Raw genomic sequence first — 8,461 nt, 5'->3', positions numbered from 1 at the left:
TTTGAAGACTCCAAGCATAGATTTATCGTTTATGATTTATTTTATTTGCGTTTTTCCTTTAATCATGAGTAGCTAATTTTCTTATTTCTAGGATTTTATTTGGAATCCTATGTGGGATTTATGATCCCAATTCTATGATTTTACGCAAGTTTTAATTCCGGATTATTTCTCCTACTTATTTTATTAAGTGCATGAATTTGATCACCTTATGTGCTTTTATGTTATTTTTAATCACATGAATCGGAAGATCGGGTTGATAATTAGAATTGTGGTAAAAGAGCCTTTATGGTATTAACATAGGAATATAGTTAATCTCTTAGGTAGCCATTATTGAGATTTGTGCTTAATGTTGTGTTCTAGAATTAATTGCATAGCAATATAGTAACTGAATCTAGAGTATTAGAATCGTAATACACGCGGAAGCGGGTTATGATTATTTTAGCATCTCATGTTAATAATCCGGGTTAATTGCTTGCATAATTGAAGGAATTGGGGGAGTAATAATCACATAGGGGGGAGAATAAAATCCTAGGCTTGTTTACTCTGATTAAACCTTCGTTTTTAATTGATTTCGTGCTCTTGTCTTTTTAATTTGCTTTTTAATTTAGTTAATTCTCTCCAAATTCGACTGTGTAGGGTGGACTTGATAATAATTGGTAGGATTTAGCGTCTAGGATTAAATAATTAAATATTCCCCGTGGGTTCGATATCCGGACTTTTAGTCCATTATATTACTTGTACGATACGTGCACTTGCGTGTAGGTTATCCACCAACAAGTTTTTGGCGCCGTTGCCGGGGAATATTTTAATTATTTATTTTATTCTAGCTCGAACAATTTTCACGATTCACCCATTTAATTTTTGTTTTATTTTATTTTAGTTTTAGGTACTTAGTATGCGCAGGAGACTCGATCTTGCTAAAGAACCGTTTGATCCCGAAATCGAACGTACTTTTCGAGCCGCTAGAAGACGTCAACGTGCAAACCATATAAAGACAGACGAAGAACGCAGAGACGCAAATGGTCATTTACTCGATGCGAATGGAATTCGCATCCAAGACCCACCCCCTCAACTTCCATTACAACCAGCAGTTAGGCCACGGTCACTTCAAGATTACATAATCCCAACTCTCGACGAATTCCGCCCGAGCATCCAATATCCACCTATTGAGGCGCACAATTTTGAGATCATGCAAGGCCTCTTGACGATGCTCCAAAATAACGGGCTATTTAGTGGATTGGCGGGTGAAGATTCCCATCTTCACAGTGTAAATTTTCTAGATACCTGTAATTCCCACCGTCAAAACGGCGTTTCCCAAGAGGCGCTTCAATTAATTCTCTTCAAGAACTCCTTGCAAGGAAGAGCTCGCCAATGGTTGATGTCCCAAGCCCCCCACTCTATCTCGTCGTGGCCTCAACTCCTCAACCTTTTCATGAAAGTTTATAGCTCACCCGAGAAGGACGAGAGAATCCGACAAGAAATTCATAATTTTGTCCAAGAGCAAGGCGAGCAATTATAACTCTTTTGCGGAAGTGTCCAACACATGGAGCCGAACAATGGCGGCAAATCCACATCTTCTACCAAGTGATTAACGAGAATGCACGAACCGTCTTAGATGCATCAACCGGGGGAAAATTTATGAGTCAATCGATACCGGATGCATTTATCATGTCGGATCAAATTGCACAAAATCGGTTTGCCAAGTCAAGCCAGAGGACGGTTAGTGGAGCCAAGAAAATTTCCGGAGTGTTGGAGTTAGATGCAATTACGGCTCTTCAAGCTCAAGTGACCCAAATTGCTCAACAAAATCAACTCCTTCTACAACACATCAAAGCAAGTCCACCACAACACGTCCAAGCAATTGATTCTCCATGTTGTGAAATTTGCGGTGGGAATCATTACACGCTCCAACGCCAACAAGATATGGAGTCGCTCAACGACGTCAACAATGAAACTCGCCAATTCCAAAATCACGGGTGGAGATCACAAGGGCAATATGGAGGAAATCAACAAGGCCATGGGTATCAAAGACCTCAACGTCAATTTCAGAATCAAGCCCCTCCTCAACAAAGCTATCAAGGCAACAATCCACCGGCCCAAAAATCAAACACGGAGGAGATATTGGCCCAATTCATGACCGCTACCCAAGCCTCGCTGCGAAATTTGGAGAATAAATTTGCTCAATTCACTTTGAATCAAGAGAACCGTCTGGCGGGAGCGTTGCCATCGAATACGGAAGATCCTCGAAAGCAAAAGTTCAAGACGTGTCAAGCTATCAATGTCAAGATCAAAAAAAGGGAAGAAATTCAAATAAAGCCGCAAGTTACTGTAGCTGAATGGGTGGAACCAATCCCATATCCACAACGATTGCTAACGAAAAATATCGAGGTCGAGACGTGCCAAGCAGTCACCTTGAAAAACGGTAAGCAATTGGAGGAAGCCCCACGAAAAGAGAAGAGAAACACGGTAATCGAGAAGCCGAAAGTGAATGAGGAAAAAGAATCAACTCATGAAGAGCCACCATCAACGGTGCCTTCACAAGTCCCTCCAATTCCTTATCCTCAAAAGTTTATAAAGAAGAAGCTCGACGCCGAATATCAAAGATTTTTGGACAAGTTGAAGGAAATTCGCATAAATATTCCTTTCATTGAAACACTTCAAAAGATGCCACAGTGGGTGAAGTTCCTCAAGGACCTCGTGAAGAAAAGTAAAAAATTGCAAGGGAACGAGATGAATCAACTCACGGAGCAAATTAGTGCAATTCTTACTCGGCCCCTTCCACAAAAACTCGGCGATCCAGGTAAGTTTACTATTCCTTGTACTATAGGAGGTAAAAATTTTAGATCCCTCATTGATTTAGGCGCTAGCATTAATATTATGCCTTATTCCACTTTTAAAAATCTTGGGTTAGGAGAAATTGAACTGACGGCTATAACTCTTCAATTAGCTGATAGATCTTTAGTTTACCCAAAAGGTATTTTAGAGAATGTGCTAGTGAAAGTCAATAAATTTATCTTCCCTGTCGATTTCGTTATACTTGTTATAGATGAGGATAGGGAGATATCTCTTATCGTAGGGAGGCCGTTTTTAGCCACGTCGAAAACTCGTATTGGTTGTGCTAGTGGTGATCTTACAATGACTGTATTGGTTGAGTGCAGGAGATGATGGCGGAAACGTAAATCGGAAGGAACAAGTTTACTTCATGGACTCAATTTCAACTCCTCCGAGAGAAAGTCATACGAGTTTGAGTCTTAACGGCGATGAGAGTGCAAGGAAGATGTTGCCAACCAAAGAATCGAGCAAGTCACGAGAGAAGGATGAGTCAAGCTATTGTGGTCGTAAGGAGAAAGTCAAAAGGAAATTGCACAAAGGACAATTGGTGTTATTGTGCAAATCACGGTTGTGGTTATTCCCAAGGAAGCGCAAATCAAAGTGGTCGGTACCATTTATTGTCCAAGAGATTATTCCTCACGAAGTGGTCAAAATAAAGGAGCGAGATTCAAATTGTACGTTCAACGTGAAGCGGAGCCGGCTCAAACAGTATTGGGAAGCGAGTGAAGATTGCCAAGTGACTTCGGTCACTTTTGCTTGGAAATAAAGAAGCAACGTCCGACTGAAGACTTTAAACTTAGCGCTTCTCGGGAGGCAACCCGAGCTTTATTGTTTTTCGTAGTTTTCTTTAATTTTCGTTTCGTTTTTATTGTTATAGGCATGCATTCCAATTAATTTATTTGAATTTTAATTTTCAGGGTCGAAAACATGGTCAGGGGTCCAGACGGCCGTCCAAAATTGCAAGAAAAATTCTCAGGGACATCATGCGCGCTACGTGATCTTGTATGCGTTACCACTGACGGTGCCATTATGACGATGCTAGAAATAGATCACCTTAAGTAGTTGAGATAGAGAGAGCTGGGAGAGAAAAGTGGATCACTGATCAAGTGCTAGATGACCCTGAGATACCTGCGAACTGAGAACACGTGAATTAGGCCAGGGGTTGATCCGGCGGAGACCCCTCCAACGCTCAAGTCAGACGTGCGGATTGCAGAAATAGTCTAGAGAATACATGTTGTAGTATTACACAGATAATAGGACGTACCTTAAGGAATGAGTTCAAACCTTTATTTATACCTTAGTTGATATTGTCGGGCCCAAACCTTACTTGAAGGTGATTGGATCTTGGTGGCAGTGGTTTTCAATATTGAGTTCGTGGCCCAATAGGTAAAGGAATCGTGGTCACATTGGATTGACCCAATTATGCATATCATATATTTACTTACATATTTTCATTTGTATGTTGTAGTATTTACGCAAATCGTTCTCTAAGAATCATGGATTGATTGACAAGAACTACATCGATATTAAATTTTACGGTGGTACAATGAGGAATATTAGAGTACAAGAAGAGTATGTAAGATGACTAAGGTTTACCTCACATTTAATTGGAAATCGTTTTGTTCATCCAACAATATGCTTATTGGAAATACATATTGGTTTACATTTGACAGTACAAGAAATTTAATAATTGTTATGAATGTCGATTAAACTATTATGTTTTATATTTACATCGTTTATTTTATGAATCGCCATTGTTTATATAATACCTTTTTAGTACCAATCAATTAAATGATGCATTTGTATGATCAACTGATTTGTCCCGTATTTATTTTTATACTATTTGGGCAATGCGTGATGAATAATGTCAATTTAAATGTTGGCACAACAATCTATTAAAATTACAAAATAACCCTTTTATAATATTATTGGTTATAAAGGAATTTGCCAATATTTGTCTTAGTCCGAATATTTCCATACCCATTATAATCACATTTATGATAATTTAAATTGATTAATTAGTTCCTATTTTAAAGGTGTATTTGTACTTAATTAATGACAATTGATAACATCATCACTTTGAAAGAATATAACTATTAATGGGATCCAAATATTCACCATTTTTTGCTATCTATCAAAACTATATAATTATGCTAGTTTTCCAGATATTCATATTTCTGTATTAAATTTAATATTATTATTATATAGATACTTATAGAATATATACCCTATAAAAATTAAAACATATCATTCATTATTTGATTCAAATAGAACTATACCATACAAAAATAATATATACCATTAATTGTTTGATTTCTTATACCTTACATATCTTGCAAAATATATATATATATATATATATATATATATATATATATATATATATATATATATATATATATATATATATATATAGATATATATATATATATATATATAATTGTTATTACAATCCACTAACTACGGAAACATGTCAATTAATCAAATGTTAATAAATCATTCTATAATAATCGTATTATATAGAGATGTTTTTTAGATTCATATTGATTTAATTGAGTATCTATATAATACATATGTGCTCCGCTTATAACATCTCCATCATTCATAATTAACGCTTGGATTAGTAAAAAAAAAAAAAATCAAATTATGATTTTTGACAATGTCAACCCATCGTTTATATGTTTTATGATGGCTGTGGATTACCAAAAAAAATTGTAAGAAATATATTGCCGTAGACACTGTAATTTTTTTGTACTATGTATTTGTATTCATTCGTTTTGGTTTACATTGTAAACCGTGTTATTGTTTGTTTAAATTTTAATTTTGCAGAGATTGCCGTGTGTTTATGTTAAGGATTATGAATATTTATTAACTATGAATACAAAAAAGAGGCTGACACTTCAATCCGGTAAGAAGATGCGCATGTTGGTAGGAAAGCAATTGATTGATGGTCTGTTACTATTTCACAAAGGCGGCGACTATATACAATCTCACAAATTATTACTTAGGGGAAGACCAAATCTAACTTTTCATCAAATGAATTACAAGAAGACTATTATATCCTTACTAAAATACAAAACTCACAAGTACAAAAGTCCACAACTTACTTTGTGCAAGACCACACCCACAAAATCCACTTTATCTTCTTCACAAACCCATTTCACACAATTTTTTGAAAAAAAAATTTTCATCTTCTCCGAAAATCCTCAACACCCAAAACCCTCAAATCTTACTAAAACTTGCGAAGGATACCATTATGGAGTCACGAGACATCAATATGGAGAATTCTATAGAAAAAAGTAGAATACTAACTATGAATGTATGTATTTTTATAGCTATAGGTGATCGATTTTTAAAGTTTTCAAAAAGAAAATTCGCGCAGTCAAAATTTGACACATACATGTCGATTTTTGTAGATGTCGATTTTTTGCCAAAAAATCAACATCTAGATTCTTTTGCCAAAAAATTGACATCTAAATGTCGATTTGTCACCAAAAAATCAACATGTACAAGTCGAATTTTATTCTTTTTCTTCCTTTTCTTCTTGTTCTTCATCTTCTTCTTCATGCTCTTCTCCTCCTCATCCTCGTTCCTCCTTCATCCTCCATCTTCTTCTTCTCTTCCTCTTCAAGCACCGGCGGTTGCACGAAGGTTGGGTGACAATGGTATGGTGGCAGTGGTCAAGTGGTCGTGGTGCACTTCATCAGCGGCGGCGCACGGTGGTCCTTCGGCGGCGGATGGGCGGCGACAGTTCTTCTCGCCTTGTGTTCTTCTCTTCTCCCGCTAGAGCGTTTCCTCTCGTTTTTCAATTTCGTTCTCTTTTTTTTTGGTCTTGCAATAGTAATAAGTTCTAACTTGAATGAATAATATCAAAATCAATATTGGGGTTATATTTGTAATTATCAGTCTTGCTCTTAGGAAATTTATCTATATTATGGTCTTCCACCAAGTAAGGTCTTGCCCTTAAAATATTTGGGATTGCAAATATTCGTTGCCTTTAGTTCACCGAAAATCAATTAATACTCTTTCCCTAATCAAAGTATTTCAAAATTTATGAATTTATTTCAAAATTTTACATAGATTAGTAATGTATTTCTTAAATAATTGATATGTGTGTGCGTAAATATGGACTACACATAAATAGTAAAGTTTAGGATATAAGTTATATTAAGATATAAGATTGTAATAAGTTATATTAGGATTTAAGATATTTAATAATTCATTGAAATTGATTTATTTATATTGACACATGGGCGATGAATAGGATTCCAGTAGATGCTTACATGGATGACAAATGTCGAAATTCTAGGATATAAGGGTTTCAATTTGTATATTATATAGATAGATTCGTTTCTACACAAAAAACCTACATAAAAATGAAAATAGACTTGGAAAATTAAAAAGAGGAGATGAAAAAGAGAAATTGAAAATACACTTCGCAATTATCAACAAAAGATTAGAACACACTTATTGAGTGGGATCAACACAAAATCATTTGGTGATTAAATTGGATAAAAGGTTCATTTAAGATAAAATTATCTTAATGAGATTTTCTTGCTCCTTTAATGGGTATATAATGTGAGTCCATTGTAACAAAATATTCATCCTTCATATTTGCTACTAATTGCAGCATAAAAAATGACGTCGAAATCTTTTATTATATACTTTTGTGTTGCTCTGCTAGCCATTACCGTACTATGTACACATTTTCTCCCTCTAATTAAATTTATTTCAATTTTCTTTTTAGTTTGTCCTAATTGAATTATATGTATATATATGTATATTTATGTGGTGGTGTATGCAGGGGCAAGCAAGGCGGCGGCGGCACCTGGCCTTTGCAAGGTTCAGTTGGGCAGAAAACAGATGAAATCACCTGGAGTTTGTACAGCTGCTTGCAAAAAGCAATTTGGGGTACTGAATAATGGTGCAAGATGTTTGAAGAAGAAAACTAATATATATAATACCGAGGGATTAAGAAAGTGGCTTTGCTGGTGCAATTGCTTTACCAAAAAGAAGAAAAATAACGCATGCCCCGCCCCCATAGTTGACGCTCCTCCGTCTTCGTCTGATGATGATAGCAGCAGCGACAGTAGTGGTGATGATAGCAGCAGCGACAGTGGTGGTGATGATAAACTCACGACCACAAATTTTTTGGACTAGAATTAATCATATGTTATAAATAAATAAATAAAATTGCCAGTGCGTTGATTAAACTTTCTTTATCGGCTGCTAATTAATGAGGCTTTTTTTGTTGTTGTTGGTCGTGGAATATGTATGTTATTTCATGCTCATTGTTTTTTTTATCTATACGAAAATCACTGTTTTTTCTAATTTTATGCAAATGTGATTTCTCAATTATGTCTTCTACTTTGGTTTGTATGATTATAAAAGTAACTAATTTATGATTATTATTTGTTATTGGCACGGGGTATCGTAGACATACATATATCCATCTTAGGTATGCATGTAGCCTTAGTTGAAACTGTATGCATTGTTTTTTTTATTGCAATCTAGCTTGCATGGAGCATCGATCGCTTTATGGACTGATAGGTGGAGACAACCTTTAAACTTATTACACCTCGAGGATATTTACCGATGGATATGCAAGTTAAGGAGCTCATGGTAGATG

The 8,461-nt window shown here is 35.6% G+C and overlaps 1 long non-coding RNA gene across 1 annotated transcript; it reads left to right on the top strand.

Annotated features, from left to right (window-relative positions):
* The first annotated feature begins 7,435 nt into the window (after window positions 1-7,435).
* On the top strand, window positions 7,436-8,174 carry LOC148765350 (uncharacterized). The gene is made up of 2 exons (XR_016029794.1): window positions 7,436-7,531; window positions 7,637-8,174. It is a non-coding gene; the product is annotated as an uncharacterized LOC148765350 (long non-coding RNA).
* The last annotated feature ends 287 nt before the right edge of the window (window positions 8,175-8,461 follow it).

The sequence above is a fragment of the Erythranthe guttata genome, chromosome 14 (assembly GCF_056151865.1).
Source record: "Erythranthe guttata isolate IM_541 chromosome 14, IM_541, whole genome shotgun sequence".
Classification (NCBI taxonomy): Eukaryota; Viridiplantae; Streptophyta; class Magnoliopsida; order Lamiales; family Phrymaceae; genus Erythranthe; species Erythranthe guttata.
The sequence above is the reverse complement of the archived record's forward strand: the minus strand, read 5'-3'. Positions and strand labels throughout refer to the sequence as shown.